Below are 17,626 nucleotides of genomic sequence, written 5' to 3'. Positions count from 1 at the left end.
AAACATAGTTTAATTATCTCTCAAAAGATTATAACAAGAATAAGATTGTGTCTTTTGGCTCACTGAACATTATTCCAAATATCTACTGCAGTGTAGAGCTTAGGTTAGGTACTCAATACATGTTCATTTAATAAATGTGGAATAGAATGAATATATGAATATATGAATGAAGTGGCATCTCAACACTGGAGAGAGAATAGCATCTGTTAGACAAATGGAGAAGAGGAATATCTAGACTGATCCAGAACTGAGAAAATTTAACCAGACAGGTAACGACGAGGGTATGATAACCACAGATAACTGCGACATTTTAAAAACAAATATGTTTAGCATTCCCTTCTTCCCACCACCCTTTCAGTGGCCTTGGTGCTCAAGACATGTGTGAGCAGAAGTCTTTGAAAACCAAGATAGAACTGTAGGTTATAAAATTCCTAGCGTTCTTTATTTGAATTCTTTGAAATCTTTTGATTTGTTTTGCTTTTTAAAACTCTGGGTTGTTTTTCATTGTGACTACATCAAAAGAACACAGATTCAACTACTCTGAAAATGATAGCAGATCATGGGTTTGGTATCTGCATGAAGGAATTTGAACCCCACACCCTCATTTTACATTACCTATGTTACCTCTTCCGTTTCATCCCTGTGGCAGATTGCTAATCTCTTGGCATCACAACAAAGAAAGTTCACAGTTTTGCATACTTCTTGATCCAGCTCTGAGAAGTTAACGTGTTTCTGAGAAGCTGTGCCTCTTTCTCTGAAGTCAGTTTAAAAAGAAAAGGATTAACTTACTCTCTATACTGCTCTTTGCTGTTTTGGTGAGTGCCAAAGTCAAACCTGTACTTTGAAGGGTCACCTGGCTATCTGAAAACTTCTATAGTCACAATTGAATAAAGACCAAACTCCTTAGCTTACCCATCCAGGGCTTTCTTCAATGTATTCTCATTTTTCTAACTTCCTTTTGCATATCAACCAAGGTTTTCCAGAGAAACAGAACCAATAGGATGTGTGGCTGTTTAGATGGTACATCTATCTATTTGTCTGTCTGTCTGTCTATCTATCTATATGTATCTACCTACCTACCTATCATCTATCCTCTCTCTATCCATTTGTTATCTATCTATCTATCTATCTATCTATCTATCTATCTATCTTAAATAACTGGCTCATGAAATTGTGGGACTTGATAAGTTTAAATCTGCAGGATAGGCCAGCAGGCTGGGGACCCAGGGCAGAGTTGCAGTCCCCGGTCTCAAAGGCCATCTTCTGGCAGAAGTTGTTCCTCAGGGAAAATCAATCTTTGTTCTACTTATGTCTTCAACCAATTGAATGAGGCCCACTTACATTATCAACTCTACTCACAGTCCAGTAACTTAAATGTTAATATCATCTTAAAAAATTCCTTCATAGAAACATCCAGAATAAGAGTTGACCAAATGTCTGGGTATCATGGCTCAGTCATGTTGACTTAAAATTAACCATCATCCTTTCTGTCCCAATTATATAGATTTCCTTATCATCGCTTCCCTCCATATATATCATTCTTATTCTAACTTTTCATTGTCCCCCAGTAGCAATCACTTTGTCACCTGCTAACCATGTCCTCCGAATTCCTATGCTCTAGTCTAATGAATCTCTGACGGTGGTGTGTCTCAGAATCACTGGGAACAAGGAAAGAATACAGTGGCCCAAACTTGTGGGAGTAGCATAGGGTCCAGGTATCAACATTTAACCACACTCTGTAGAGGATTCTGATTCATGACTCTAGTCTAAAGTGTGCTCTGTCTTCAAGTTGTTTCCCTTCAGAAATGCTTTCATTTGTGAAATTGTGCTTTCCATGAACCCATCTATATTCATTTACTAAGACTGCCATAAAAAATTCTGCAGACTCAGGGGCTTAAACAACAGAAATGTATTTTCTCACTGTTCTGGAGGCTGGAAGTCCATGAACAAGGTGTCAGCAGTGTTGGTCTCTCCTGAGGCCTCCCTTCTTGACTTGTAGGCAGCCAGCTTCTCCCTGTGTTCTCACATAGTCTGACTGTCCTTTGTGTGTGTGCAGTCGTGGTGTCTCTTTGTGTGCTCCATACATAAACGAATGAGCATGTCTTGTTGCTTTTCAAAATTGATGGTGTTTGTTTTTAGACATCCCTGAAAAAGAACTCCTCATCTGTAGCCAACCATTCCCTAAATTAATTTCACAATAGTATTTACTTTCCATCTTCATTTTCTCTTGAACCAGAGCCCAGACACTAACCTCATCCTCCTACCCCCAGCCCTCATATTCCTTCCTAGTGGAGCCATCATCATTAAAATGGCGTGTGATGATGTATCCCTTTTGACAACGGAATAGACAACTGGATTTTGACAACGACTCTACTTTGCCCAAACCTGCTGAAGATTTATCATAGGCAGTTGTTCCTGGAATGTCATTATTCACTTGAGGTTTAACAGTTGTTGTTAATATGAGAAGAATAAATGACTCACTGCCTAGCCTGTGGCTAATTGGATTCACAACACACACTCAGAATCATACAGCTCAAGCTGTGAATGCTCCATCCTCTGTCACAATGGTTTTTGATTACTGGATGTTTCTTTGTGATTTTTAGACACTAAAGGGTCAAAATTTTAAACCTGAGTATGTTAGATTATTTCATAAGCCTTTTGATAGAATAGTGGACTTTCTTCCTACAGTTGACACAGAAGTCAACCCTGTTCATCTTTGGGTGCACTTTGTCTCCACTGCAGCCAGGGCTCAGTGTTCTCAGGTAGCCCTGCCCCTTCCTGCCTTGTTTCCCAGGTTGTGAAACTGCATTAGTCACTGATGTTGAAGATATTAACCTCCAGTCTTGTCCTAATTAGAATGTGGGGAAAATCTCTTCGTTCATCTGCAACAAAATTGGAGGGTTTTTTTTTTCTTTTTCAGTGGAGATCAAAAGACATAAGACACAAGTTTAGAAATGGGTGCATTTATAGAGTAGCAGTGTGTGGGCTCAAATGCACATTCTGGGTCACTGTGACTGGAGTGCATTCAGCACACCCACATTGCTGCATATTGCTTATCCACAACCTGCCTCCCACCTGCACACTGTGGGAGCACCCAGTCTCACCCAGAGCTCTTCCAAGGCTCAGACTGGTATGGAATCCCTCAAACTTCTCCCTACATCCCACTCAGCAAGTTGCTTCTAACTTCCAGGTCATTGTAGGGTTGTCTTAGTTGCCCTCCAATCATTTGAGTGATAGTGCAACTGTTCTCTGAAAAATCCACTTGCCATGGTCCAATTCAGACAATGCTTCCTGGGGTGACACTTGCCAAGATGCCTCAGATGCCCAGTGTTTCTGAACCAAAAGCAAGAAACCCTGGTCCCCCTTATGGCAAACTGGGCCAAGGATGTTTTCAGGGAGTAATTTCTCCTAACTTTTAACCTGCAATTCACTTAGGTTCTGTTCTCCAAGAGAAGAAAGTCAATGCCAATAGGTCCAGGGAAGTGTCCATTTTCACCATTCTCACTGGATTTTATAACTCTCCAACCAGAAACTGTCTATATAGAATCAGTAGCTTCTTGTTTCTGAGACTTCAGTGAAATTGTTCACCTTTCTGGTTTCATTCCCCCGCCTCCAGTGCCATTACCTGTATCCACAAATCCTGTTGAACAATTTTGTTTTGAACACTGGGAAGTCTCTGTGAGTCCTGCCCCTTCTGTTGAGCCCTTTGATGAAGAAGTGGGTTTTCCACATGTCATCCTCTCTCTAGGTCTTTCAAGACATGGTTGAATCTGGAAACTAGAACACAGTATCTGAGTTTATACAGTATCTGAGACAACAGGTGGAAATCCAGCATTCATCAGCATGGGAAGTGAGTGGAACAAAGTGACAGGAGGGTTCTAGGAGGCAGCCCTTGAAATACCAGGCAAGGTGGCTGTCAGCAGGAAGGGGTCTGTGGTAGGGATCAGGGCCCAGGCAGAGTTAGGGATCAAAGGCAAGACTCCCGGATTTAAGGAAGAAAATGTCTTACAAACACAAGGTCCGATCTGAGCCTTTTGGGAAGGGTTACCATGGGAAGGCTGAGCTTTAAGGAGTGGAACAGAAGTTAGCATCTGAACTAGGTTAAAACTGAGCCTGGGGGCTTGAGACGTAGGCAGATGTTCAATAATCACAATGAGAGCATGTTTTAGGCTGAGACAAGATTGAGCTGACGCTAAATTCTAGGCTTAATTCCAGGCTCCTGGTAAAGAGCAGAGTTATTCAAATGTTACTGTACAGTAAATAATTCACCTGAGAATCTTTGAAAAATGCAGATTCTGATTCAGCAGACCTGAGTGGGTATCACTGACAAGCTTTCTGATGGTGCAGATGCTGCTGAATTGGGGACCACAATTTGGGGGGTCTTATTTCTTATTAACTTAAAAATTTTTTGAAGTAATTTAAGATTGACAGAAAATTAGAAATATAGTACAGAGACTTCCCACATTCCATTTACCCCACTTCCCTTGATGTTAACATTTTATATTATGGTGAACATTTATCAAAACTAAGACATGAATGTCAGTACTTTACTAGTAAATAAACTATAGACTTATATCAAATTTCCCCAGTTTTTTCTGTTAATACTTTTTTCTGTTCTGGGATCTAATTCAGGATCTCACTTTGCATTTAATTATCATATCTCCTTAGTCTCCTCCTATCTTAGTTTTTCCTTGCTATTCAAGACTTTGACAGTTTTCAATAGTGTAGAATGTCCTCAGTTTTGTTTTTATATATCTGATGTTTCCTGGTGAGTAGATCTGGGTGATGGGTGTTTATGAACAAGACCACAGAGGTGAACTGCCTTCTCATTGCCTTGCATCAGGGTGCAGATGATAAGAGCATGATTAGCACAGGTGATATTAAACTTGGTAACTTGGTCAAGGTGAGGATGCCAGGTTTCCAAAATTGCTGCTTTTCCCTTTCTGTCCTCTGTTCTTTGGAAATGAGTCTAAGCTAGCAACAGTTGTTGAATGCGAGTAACCTGCAAAACTGTTGAAACACACACTGGCAGGCTCTTTCCTAGAATTTCTGATTTAGCAAGTCTGGAGTGAAGCCTAAGAACTTGCATTTTTATCCAGTTCCCAGGTGATGCTCCTACTGCTGGTGCAGAGACGCCACTTTGAGAACCACTGTCCTAGAGCATTTTGTCCTTTATTACTGACCTTAAACATGAGTAGAATCACCTGGGAGAAATTCTAAAAATTCATATAGCTAGGTCCAGTCCCTGGAAATTCTGATTTGGAAAGTCCAGGGTGGCACCCAAGAATTGACAACGTACAAATACAGGTCAAGCTTGAAACCCACTGGGGGTGATAGCCTGTGGGGAGTGGAGCGGTCTTAAGACTGGGCTAAAGCCAAGTCCTCAGGTAGGATTCTAACAACTCCAACTGTAGGAGGTGTAGGGCAGGGGAGCCACCTGGCTGACCTTGCAATCTTTATTCACCCCCCCCCCAGGAAGTCTTTGGTATTTTGGTATGTCTGATTCACAGGATAGCTTGGAAGCAGACAGCACTCAACCCATGAGCAGCGAAAGTTAGCAATCTGCTAAAACTCTGACACAGATAAAGCACAGCATAGTGCTCTTACTAGTATCAAGTCATTTATTTCATTGTCTAGATCTTAAATCCTTTAATATTCACCAAAAATAAATCACGTATATCTTGAATACTTCAAAAGAAAATAGGCAGGATACGGGAATAGGAGAAAAAATTAGAGAAATATGAAAATAATGTTTTTCTTACATCAACTTACAGAAAAAAGTTTTAATTTAAAAATTTAATTATACAATTATATTATTTTTTACTATTCTTATTGAGCCCTTTTATTATATTATCATAATTACTCACTATTGTTATTCTCTATAAAAGTTACTTCTAATTTGGTAAATATAACATTTAGCTAACAAAAAAATCTAGTGAAATAAAGGCAATTCTTGATACATTTAAATGTCATTTTACATATTTAAGTAAACTCCATATTTTATTTTTTAAAGATTTTATTTATTTATTTATAAAGAGAGGGGAAGGGAAAGAGAAAGAGAGGGAGAGAAACATCAATGTGTGGTTGCCTCTCATGCGCCCCTTACAGGGTTGTGGGTGCATTCCACAACCCTGGCCTGTGCCCTGGACTGGGAATCAAATTGGCGACCCTTTGGTTTGCAGGCTCGTGCTCAATCCACTGAGCTACACCAGCCAGGGCTAAATAAACTCTTTATTTTGAAGATAAAGTGACCTAAGATTTTTTAAAATTAGTTTCTGCCTTTATTAGTTGCCAAGAACTGTCTTAAGAAATTGTCCTGCGCACCCTGGCTAGTGTGGCTCAGTAGATTGAGCGCCAGCCTGAGAACCAAAACATTGCCAGTTCGATTCCCAATGAAGGCATGTACCTGGGTTGCAGTCCAGGTCCCCAGTCAGAAGCATGTGAGAGGCAACTGATCGACATATCTCTGACACATTGATGTTTCTCCCCATTTCTTTCTCCCTCCCTTTCTCCTCTCTAAAAGTAAATAAATAAAATCTTTTAAAAAAGAAAAAAAAATGTCCTGCCCTGACTGGTGTGGCTTAGTTGGTTGGGCATTACCCTGCAAACCTAAACATTGCCAGGTTGCAGGCCAGGTCCCTGTTGGGGGTAAGAGGCAAACTCTCTTTTTCCCTCCCTTCCTCTCTCTCTATAAATAAGTAAAATCTTTTTAAAAAGAAACAAATTATCCTAACTTACAAAGATGGAAATTAATTCTCTTACAGTTTTAAAGGCCAGAGGTATGAAATTAAAGTGTTGGCAGCCTCCTACGGACTCTGAGGAAGAATCCAGATGCCTCTCCTAGCATCTGGTGGCTGCGGACAGCACTTGGTATCTTTGGTTTATAGCTACCCTCTACTTTCTGCAAACAAGGTCATGTTCACAAGTATTGGGAATTAGGACTTGGGCATATTTTGGGGGGCACACAATTCAACCTACTACACTTCCCAACCTTACTAAAAACTAATGAACCAATGTGTGAAGAGTATTAGTGTGGAGCGGTGCCACGTGATTGGCCCCTGGGTTGTCCTGTGTCATAATCCAATCATTCCAGCTTCCTATCTGCTGCTCACCCCAGCTGCTCATACGAATGGTGGGGGCCATGCAGAAACACCATGAGTCTCACTAATGGCCAAGTTGCTGGCATTTTCCTGCTGTCCTGTGCACACGGAGGGGTGACCAAGGAGGGCTGCACTCTTTCCAAGTTCCATGAACAACCTACAAAGCCCAACCAATATAAGAAGACACCTATGCAACTCTTTAGTTAACTATTTTCCATTGGCCACAACACCTAAAGCTCTATAGTGGCTTTGCCTACTTTCAATGAATTTTCCATTAAAACGTCATTAAAGATATTTTTCTTATGGCATGGTTTTAATCTGAGTTTATTACAACTGCATGAAAAGCCTGAAGGCTTAACATCACTAAGGAGACTGAAAGGGTGGAAGACTCATTGTCTGTCACAGCTACTCAGCTCTGCTACTGTAGCCTGAAAGCAGTAACAGGTAAGAGGTGAAATGTGGCAGAGTTCCAGTGCAACTTTACCTACATGTCATAGGTTACCTACTCTAAAATGTCAACCAGTTCTCCACATCTCTTCTCTATAGATAGATATCCATAAAGAAGCAGTAGGAAGTTAGTGTAATTTCAGATTCCATTTTATAATGTTGGAAACATTTTGGATGTCTTTCATTCACCATTGTATTCTCAGTGCTTGCAAGGGGATCTTTCATTTATGAGGCAGTCAGTTGCCTATTGAATGAACAGCAGATGAGTAAGTGCCAAGTGTTCCTACATGCCAATCTCTGCAGAGTGCCCACTATGCCTTGCCCAGCTCCAATCCACTTCAGATTGCTCAGCTGAGATAATTCAAGTTCAACATGACAAAAGACTGGGAACTTTTTTTTTTTAATTTTTATTGTTATTCAATTACAGTTGTATGCCTTTTCTCCCCATCCCTCCACCCCACCCCAGGTGAACCCACCTCCCTCCCCCACCTCCACCCTCCCCCTTGGTTTTGTCCATGTGTCCTTTATAGTAGTTCCTGTAATCCCCTCTTCCCACTGTCCCCGCCCCTCCCCCCCCCTCCGCCCTGGCTATTCTTAGATTGTTCTTAACTTCAATGTCTCTGGTTATATTTTGTTTGGTTTTTTCTTCTATTGATTATGTTCCAGTTAAAGGTGAGATCATATGGTATTTGTCCCTCACCGCCCAGCTTATTTCACTTAGCATAATGCTCTCCAGTTTCATCCATGCTGTTGCAAAGGGTATAAGCTCCTTCTTTCTCTCTGCTGCGTAGAATTCCATTGTGTAAATATACCATAGTTTCTGGATCCACTCATTTGCTGATGGGCACTTCGGTTGCTTCCAGCACTTAGCTATTGTAAATTGTGCTGCTATGAACATTGGGGTGCACAGATTCTTTTGGATTGGTGTTTCAGTGTTCTTAGGGTATAACCCCAGCAGCGGAATTGCTGGGTCAAAGGGCAGTTCCATTTTTAGTTTTCTGAGGAAATTCCATATTGTTTTCCACAGTGGCCTCAGCAGTCTGCATTCCCACCAACAGTGCACTAGGGTTCAAGACTGGGAACTTTTGTATGATGGGGCTCTCCTCTTTCTCTGTAGGAAAGGAAGTTATGGGATCTGTACTTGTCTTGTGGACCAATAGAGTCACAGAGAGAACAAATATTTCTTTCTTTCTTTCTTTCTTTCTTTCTTTCTTTCTTTCTTTCTTTTCCTTCCTTCCTTCCTTCCTTCCTTCCTTCCTTCCTTCCTTCCTTCCTTCCTTCCTTCCTTCCTTCCTTCCTCCCTCCCTCCCTCCCTCCCTCCCTGTTTCTTTCTTTCTCTCTCTCTCTTTTTCTTTCTTTCTTTTCCTTCCTTCCTTCCTTCCTTCCTTCCTTCCTTCCTTCCTTCCTTCCTTCCTTCCTTCCTGCCTTCCTCCCTCCCTCCCTCCCTCCCTGTTTCTTTCTTTCTTTCTTTCTTTCTTTCTTTCTTTCTTTCTTTCTTTCTTTCTTTCTTTCCTTCTTCCTATCTATCTATCATCTATCTATATGGATTACCTCATTGATAGCAATGGAATGATAAGATGCAGGCAATTGGGGCCAGGTAGTATCACTTTACCTCCAGAAGCCAGGAGGTGCAATTACCATAACAGGCCAAATTGAAGAAAAACTAATGGGGCTGGGCCTGGAGGGCATTGTTGAAGTAATAAATATATTACATCCTTAAAGGCAAAGTAGATGTATAGCTAATGAGGGTGCTGCTTAATACATATGATTTTAAAAAGGAAAGAATGGATAGGCAGCAGGTTGAGGGCATCATCCCAATAGAAAGCCATGAACCTTTACTAGGACCCAGATCTCAGCCAGTTTGCAGACCCAGAAACTATTGGCTGAAGAGTGGGCAAGTCCACAAGAAGAAGAACTCTGAAATACCACGGCAAAAATATACCGTGTAAATTCCCCCCATTTCCCTCCAAAGAGATCTATGGTCATTTACTTGAGAAAATACATATTGAGGAAAGAGAAAGAGTCAGATACTGTGAAGGAAGTCGATCAGAATTAACACTGATTTGGAGTTCCAAAGTATCATGTTAGACTGGAGGCATACAAGGGCCAGGTAATAAACTGCATCCTGGATAACATCTGGCTCATTAGGTCTAGTAGGTCTGCAGACCTGTGAACTGGTCATTTCCCCAACCAAAGTGGCTGTTGCAGTAATCCTACATTGAATTCTCCACATTCTTCTTCTGTTTGCTTTCATAATATAATCAGATGAAGCCTGGGCTGTCTGGACATCTTGTACAACATTATGTACAATAACATGTTGAGAAGGAGAGTAGTAAGCAGTGGCTAGCATACCAGAGGAGCTGGTGGACATGTACACTATAGAGTATAGAAGTTAAAGTTGGTAACAATTGAGGTAACTTCCACTGTTGTAAAGTGTGTGGGGATCCATCTAGGTCAAGGGTAGTGATGACATATCTTCCCAAAGACAAGTTGCTACATCTTGCTTTTCTACCAGAAAGAAGGAAACAATTCCTTGTAGGATCCTTCATTTATGGTGACAATATATTCCACTTCTAGAAATGTGCTCCAGCCCATGTGCTAGGGAACCTAAGAGACTCCCTGCATTGAGTGGGGCCTGGAGCAGGAAGTCAGGGCTGCAGTGTAGGCAACCCCACTGCTTGGTCCATATGCTCTCACAAATGCTATGCCATTGGAGGTGTTAGTGACAGGAAAGAATGCAGTGTGGCATATAGACGAAGCTCCTATGTTAGATGTGGGAGCATATAACATAGACCTCCAGGGTTTGGGAGCAAGGTCAACCAATCTGCAATAGAAACATATGTACTTTATGAAAAAGAGTTCCTGGTGTGTTGTTGGGACCTACTAGGGACAGAATTCTTGCTGATAGGACCCTAAGTAACCATGCATATGGAACTGTCCATTGTGAGCTGGGTTCTGTCAGACTCTGAGTCAGAAACTCAGGCAGGCCCAGCAGGGCTCTAATGTAAGACTGAAATTGTGTGTCTGGGATCAAGGCTAAGTAAGACCAGAAGACATGAGGTGACTGCATGAATAGGCAGCCCAGACCCCCATGTGACTCATGACGGCTATACCAGCACCCCTCTGTCAGGATTATGTGGGGGTCCTATGTAACCAACTGAAGGAGTACGAAAAGCCTGAACATGTGTTATGGGTTAGGTCAACTCAGTGTGTGGCTACAAACTAATGGGCAGGGGTTTGGTGACACTCAGGGTGGGAGGGGACTTGAGAAACATTGGTGAGGAAAAAATGGTCCCAATGGACAAAGCTCAGAGAAGTGCACCTGCGTGCAAGAACCTGTGTGCAGGAACCTGTGTGCAGGAACCTGTGTGCAAGAACCAAGGGCCTGAAGTGAGAATATATATATTTGTGGGCACAAGGACTGGTATGAAAGGGCAGTCAGGAGTCTGGAGGTAAAAAACTGAAAATTTGGACACGAGGAATTCATTCTGACTTACATTCAAGAAAGCTAGTCTTCTTTAGATGGTATTAAGAGAAGATGGCAAGAATTAGAGTTCTTTAGTTTTTCTCTGACTTTTCTACACTATCTAACTGAGTGGTATTAAAAAATTGTAAAAAAGGAAATTTGATATAAAGGAATATGGATGCACTGAAGGGATTGGCCATGATGTGGGAAGATTTTTGACTTAGGTATTTACAGACACCAGAAAATATCCATCACAGAAAGATAGTGAATAGCTGAATAGACACAATGACTATGCCAGTTGAATTGACATGCTGAGCACATGAATGGAAGGACCACAGGAGCAGACAGAGGTCATGTTCGGGCTCTATTTCACTGACATTTCTGAAACTCTAATTGACTAGCAATAGAGACTAACACTGAACTCTCAATATGACATCTTCAAGGAGGTGATTTTCAATAGGTGATTTTCCTCATGTTGGACAATCAGTGTGCATCCATCATGAGGCAACACATTCAACATTTGCCTGAAAAATCCTAGGGATGTTAGCATCTTCAGTGCCTAATTTTCATACCTTTTCTAGTTTCAGCATTATGCCTATTCAATCAAGTCATAACTTTATAAATTTTACACATTAATATAAACAGCCATAATATTAAACTGGCTAACACAGGAAAGAAAAAGAAACAGAAACTATGATATCTTCCCCAACCATAGTAGGGACATTAAATCAATGGTGTATGCAAAATTTCTTAGCCTATATTATGTGTATAATACTAGCTACTAAATCAATGTCAGTTAAATAATTATCAGTAAGATCACTAGCCTGGATAAGCATCTTTCCAGATATTTTTAGTATTGGAAATTTAACATTTGAATGAGGATTGTTACAAAATGCTCTATTTTCTTTCTTGTCTTAAAAGAATTTTATAATTTCAGTTCTTTTCAGTAACTCTGCCATCACATGGACATCAAGCACTGACTAGGATTAACACTGGTGTCCTCAGGGCTGATGGTATGTATTCGGTGTATTTGCTATTGTATTTCTTGCCCCCTGTTCTTATTTCTTATAGATATCACTGGACATGAATGTGTTACAGTAAAGGTCGAAAGGAACAGAAACTAAATTAAGGATATTTACTGAGAAGTTATTTGGTGTTCTTAAGGCAATGAAGACTCTGCGCTTATGGAAAATCGAGCAGGCTTCTGGAAAACGATCAGTAACAAGGCTGTTTGTGTGTGTGTGTTTGTGTAACACAGTCTTTTTGCTTCATTTTTTCTGTTCCATTTTTTGTTTTGTTTTTTTGAAGTGGTAATCCAAAATTTTATTTTTTAACTTAATCTTTATTGTATTTTTCCATTACCATTTAGTCCCCTTATACCCCCCTCCCCCAGCTGTTCCATTTTCTTGCTCAATAGGTCCATAGTTTAAAATGGTTGTTCTAGCTCTGACTAAACCTCACTTTAGTTCAAAGGCCAAATAACATCTATGAAACCTCTCATTTTTTGTTTAAATGATCAAAAATGAGAACATGATAACATTTCTAATCGGCCAATAAATTGTCTTTTTCTACATCAGAGAAAAAGATCTGGGATACAGGGGTTCTATTGCATGAAATCGCCACTTACGTCCACCCTTTATACTTTGCTGTGTGTGTTGGTGCTTATGGAATGAACTAGAGAAAATTTGTAATATCTAGTTTTGATCCTAAATTGGAGATGTAGTCCTGCTAGAAACTATACCATGCTTCTATTTTCATCCTGACTAACATTTGAGAGAGCTTTTCTTCTTTAGATGGTATTGAGGGAAGTTGACAATAATGAGTGCCTTATTTTTTGATTAGCATATCAATTTGGAAGTTGTGACTATATTCCAGGCATGCAATGATGAAGACTTGCAGTGGGGGTGGCAAGAAATAGCAGGATTTGGGATATATTTCTGGTTAGAGTTAACATAATATACTGATGACTGAATTTGAAAAACTGGAATGAGAAGGTGATTTAAAAGTTTTTGGTCTTAAATATTAGAAGATGCATGTCATTAAGTGACGCCACATCTACACTATGCCAAAACAATTGTCTGATTTTATAAATCACTGAAAAATGAAACAGAGAAAGACAGACCCAGCTACACTGATCCAAAAGAGTGGTTCATTTATTTATTTAGGAAATATTAGAGACTTCCCTTTCTGACCAAGAGAGAGTATCAGGGGCCAGATTTACTTCTTACTTGAAACAACAGAAAATGGCCAAATTATGGGTAATAATGGTTTTCAAGACACAGGAGTCAGGGAAATATTGCAGGGGCCCCTGAAAGGAAAGACAGATAAGGCCCCCATACCTGCTCTGCATCATACCCTCATCCTCCCCATGAGCCTAGTCCTGGCTCCAGGGGACACGTCTTTAAAATTCTAAACCTCCTTCCCTTTTCCTTTGCTCCTGCAGCCATAAGGGAAGTAGCTTAGTCCTGCTCTTGCCATTGCATTACCTCTGCATAATGTTTTTAGCTAATTCCTCATGTTAAAATCTCTCTGTTGTGTGGTTTCTACTTCTTCTGATTGGTATTGAACACCTACTAAGTCATTTATACTTAAGACTTAGAGAATGTACTAAGTCAATGTACTAAGTCATTTATACTTAAGACTTGGAGAAATTAAATAATTTCCCACAAGGTTATGGAGATGCTAATGGCACATTCAGGGTCCAAGTCTATCTCCTTATGAAGACACTGTTCTCAATCACTCAGTAACACTGTGGCTGGATAAAGAGCTTTGAAAGTTGAGACTGTCAACATTACTTCTGGAATAATGGTTAAAGCCAGAATTCTTTCTTTTAAAAAATTATTTATTAATTTTAGAGGGAGGAAGGGGGGTAAGAAAGAGAGAGAGAGAGAGAGAGAGAGAGAGAAACATGTTTATTGTTTCACTTATTTCTGCATTCACTGGTTGCTTCTTTTATGTGCCCTGACTGGGGATTGAACTCACAACCTTGGTGTATCAGGACAATGCCATCACCAACCAAGCTACCTGGCCAGGGCTTTATATCTATTTATGTGTTACTTTAAAAAAATATTGAAGGCTAGAGAAGGATAAATGCCTAGGAAAAGAATTTGATCTCAAGAATTCTATAAATATTATTTCAATATCTACAATAAAGAATTAGTACTTTCTGGGGTTTTTTTGGCGGTGGTATTTGTGGTGACTCTTGAATGTCTAGCACAAGTTTATCAAACGTGTAACATAGGAGCTCTTGCATGCAAATGGAACAACTTGTGTCTGGCAATCTTTATTTTGTCTGTTCCCTTGAGGAGAATCTAAAATAAGTCAAAACAGTCAAGTCCTTATAGTCTCCCAACTTGCAAACACTTGGCTGACTTAGAACAGCTTATGACTTGATAATTTTAAATCTAAATTCCAGCTCCCTTCTTCCCTTGTAATACTAGCCTTCATTTTTGCTTGTTTGTTTGTTTCCTAGAGAGTTACTATTTCCTGTACACACATGGAAGTGTAGAGAGAGAGCATGAGTAGTATCGATGGGTATCAACATGTCTTCCCAGGTCCTAGCAATGACCTCCATCCCCACTGCCTAAGGACTGGCAAAAGGAAAAAGGTATGCCCTCTCTGATAGCTGGACATCAAATACAAGTTCTTAAGGAACGATGTCATAAAAATGGATGGTATACATTACTGAAATGAGTTTGTGTTCACATTATACTGCATGTATAGAAAAGATAGAAAAAAAATTTGGGACTTTGCTCCTAGCAAGGACATAGTGACAGCAAATGCACCATAAATGGCTGTAATAATGGACAAAGTAAATAAAGCAGCAATATTCAGATGTTGGAGTACAGGAAATAGAGGACCATTATGCCTTAGAGAAGGTGAGCTCCTGTTATTATCCCAGTTTTCTTCCTGGGACACATTCCTGGTCAGTGTGAGGGAGGAGATCCCTGAAAGGGTCCAGTGGCCTTGCTGAGCTAAGGAGACCAATTTAAGTGTAAGGGGTGTGAGGCCTCTGGAAGATGTAGGGCAGGGTTTCAGAGATGAATGATCCACAGAAAAAAGAACACTAGAAATCTCTATAAAAGATCTCATTTATTCTTGGCAAAATCTAGCTGTACATGCAGAGTGAAACTTTAGCAGCCAAGGAGAGAATGACCAGAAGGCTGAAAACTGAACAAGTCATAGAGCTAATACAGGGCAGGGAAATATTTAAGCTTTGTCAGCCAGAATGGAGATACCAAGGACATTCAGAAAAGATCCCAGAAGGGTCCTGTTTGGGTACTAAAGCTAAACTATCCCTGGAGTAAAGGTGAGGTTAGGCCCACCTTAACAAAACTTAAATGCAAGTCTTGGAAGGATTAAGTTGATCTCCCAGTAACTTAAATTCCTGTAACAACAAAAACCAATGCTCTTTAAAGGAAGGCAAATTTCAGGCACTTAACAACATTAAACTTGCAAGGTTCATGCATTCCATCAAAAATTACTAAGCATGACAAGAAAATGGGATTAAAAACGGGATCTATAATAAGGGGGAAAATCTGTCATTAGAAACAGATCCTGAAATGGCAGAATTAAAGAGACTGATTGCTTTAAAACATAAATATGCTGAAATGCTTAAAATTTAATGAAAACCTGAGCATAATAAAGAGCTAAATGGAAGATAAAACTTCTAGAAATGAAAAGTACATCTGAAATGAACACTTGCTGGATAAGATTAAGAACAGATGGGAAACTGCAGAAGCAAAGATTAGTGAACTTGAAGACATACCAATAGAATCTGTCGAGGCTGAAGCACACAGAAAGGAATGACGGCTGAAAATGGCTTTATGCTAAAGAGAGTTCCCTTACACAAGTTTAGACACCTCCCAGGAGGGAGAGGCAGCCACGAGACAATGTTAATTTGATATGTGGAATAATCATGCTGGGATGGGGTCAGAACTGTGAGTCTTCAGAAACCTACACACCTGCAGCTGAGGTGGATGCATGCTTCAATCTCAGATAAAGAGATAAGGTATACCTTTAGAAAATCTTGGAATTGACTATGGAATGGTACCAAAAGTCTCTGATTTATGCAAATTTCTCCTGTGAAAAATCATTTAAAAAGAAAAATTCAGAGTGTCCTTTTATGTTTATTTTCCATATAAAGGTTTCCTCTAAATTCTTAAAATATCTTTTTTAAAGTTTATAAAATAAATTGATATATAAACATGTTATTTAAAAACAAATCTACTTTTTCTGATGAATAAGCTAAAAGAGGGAAGGGATTGTGTTGTTGTTGTTACTTTTGATTCACTGTTGAATCCCAAGTATCTGAAACAGCGCTAGGTATCCCTAGGAGCACTAAGTAAATGCTGAATGAATACCTCAGTGAACAGATTGGGCTTGATTACACACAAAATACCATTCTCTATTCTCTTCCTCAAGGTGGTGCTATGTACAGTATTGAGGGTCACTGAAGCAATGTGATGGTTTTTCTAATCGATATCTGATCAATTTCCTTTACTATCTGTCTTTTTTTAACCTTTCCTTCATTTGGACCTCTCGGTCTTAAAGATTTTTTTTTACCTTTAAGTAATTTATTATTTTTTCCTTTTTTTGATATATTTATTGATTATGCTATTACAGTTGTCCCATTTCCGCCCCTTCACTCATTCCATCCTGCCCACCCCCTCCCTCCCACATTCCCCCCATATAGTTCATGTCCATGGGTCATACTTATAAGTTCTTTGGCTTCTACATTTCCTACACTATTCTTACCCTCCCCCTGTCTATTTTCCACCTATCATCTATGCTACTTTTTCTCTGTACCTTTCCCCCCCTCTCCCCCTCCCACTCCCCTATTGACAACCCTCCGTGTGATCTCCATCTCTATGGTTGTGTTCCTGTTCTAGTTTTTTGCTTAGTTTGCTTTTGTTTTTGTTTTAGATGTGGTTGTTAATAACTGTGAGTTTGCTGTCATTTTTACTGTTCCTATTTTTTATCTTCTTTTTCTTAGGTAACTCCCTTTAACATTTCATATAATAAGGGCTTGGTGATGATGAACTCCTTTAACTTGACTTTATCTGAGAAGCACTTTATCTTCCCTTCCATTCTAAATGATAGCTTTGCTGGATACAGTAATCTTGGATGTAGGTCCTTGCCTTTCATGACTTGGAATACTTCTTGCCAGCCCCTTCTTGCCTGTAAGGTCTCTTTTGAGAAATCAGCTGACAGTCTTATGGGAAGTCCTTTGTAGGTAACTGTGTCCTTTTCTCTTGCTGCTTCTAAGATTCTCTCCTGCTGTTTCATCTTGGCTAATATAATTATGATGTGGCTTGGTGTGTTCCTCCTTGGCTCCAGCTTCTTTGGGACTCTCTGAGCTCCCTGGATTTCCTGGAAGTCTATTTCCTTTGCCAGACGAGGAAAGTTCTCCTCCATTATTTTTTCAAATAAGTTTTCAATTTTTTGTTCTTCCTCTTCTCCTTCTGGCACCCCTATAATTTGGATGTTGGAACATTTAAAGATGTCCTGGAGGTTCCTAAGCCTCTCCTCATTTTTCCAAATTCTTGTTTCTTCATTCTTTTTTGGTTGGATGTTTCTTTCTTCCTTCTGGTCCACACCATTGATTTGAGTC

Source organism: Desmodus rotundus, chromosome 8, assembly GCF_022682495.2.
Source record: "Desmodus rotundus isolate HL8 chromosome 8, HLdesRot8A.1, whole genome shotgun sequence".
In the NCBI taxonomy this organism is placed as follows: Eukaryota; Metazoa; Chordata; class Mammalia; order Chiroptera; family Phyllostomidae; genus Desmodus; species Desmodus rotundus.
This window is presented reverse-complemented; position numbering follows the sequence as displayed.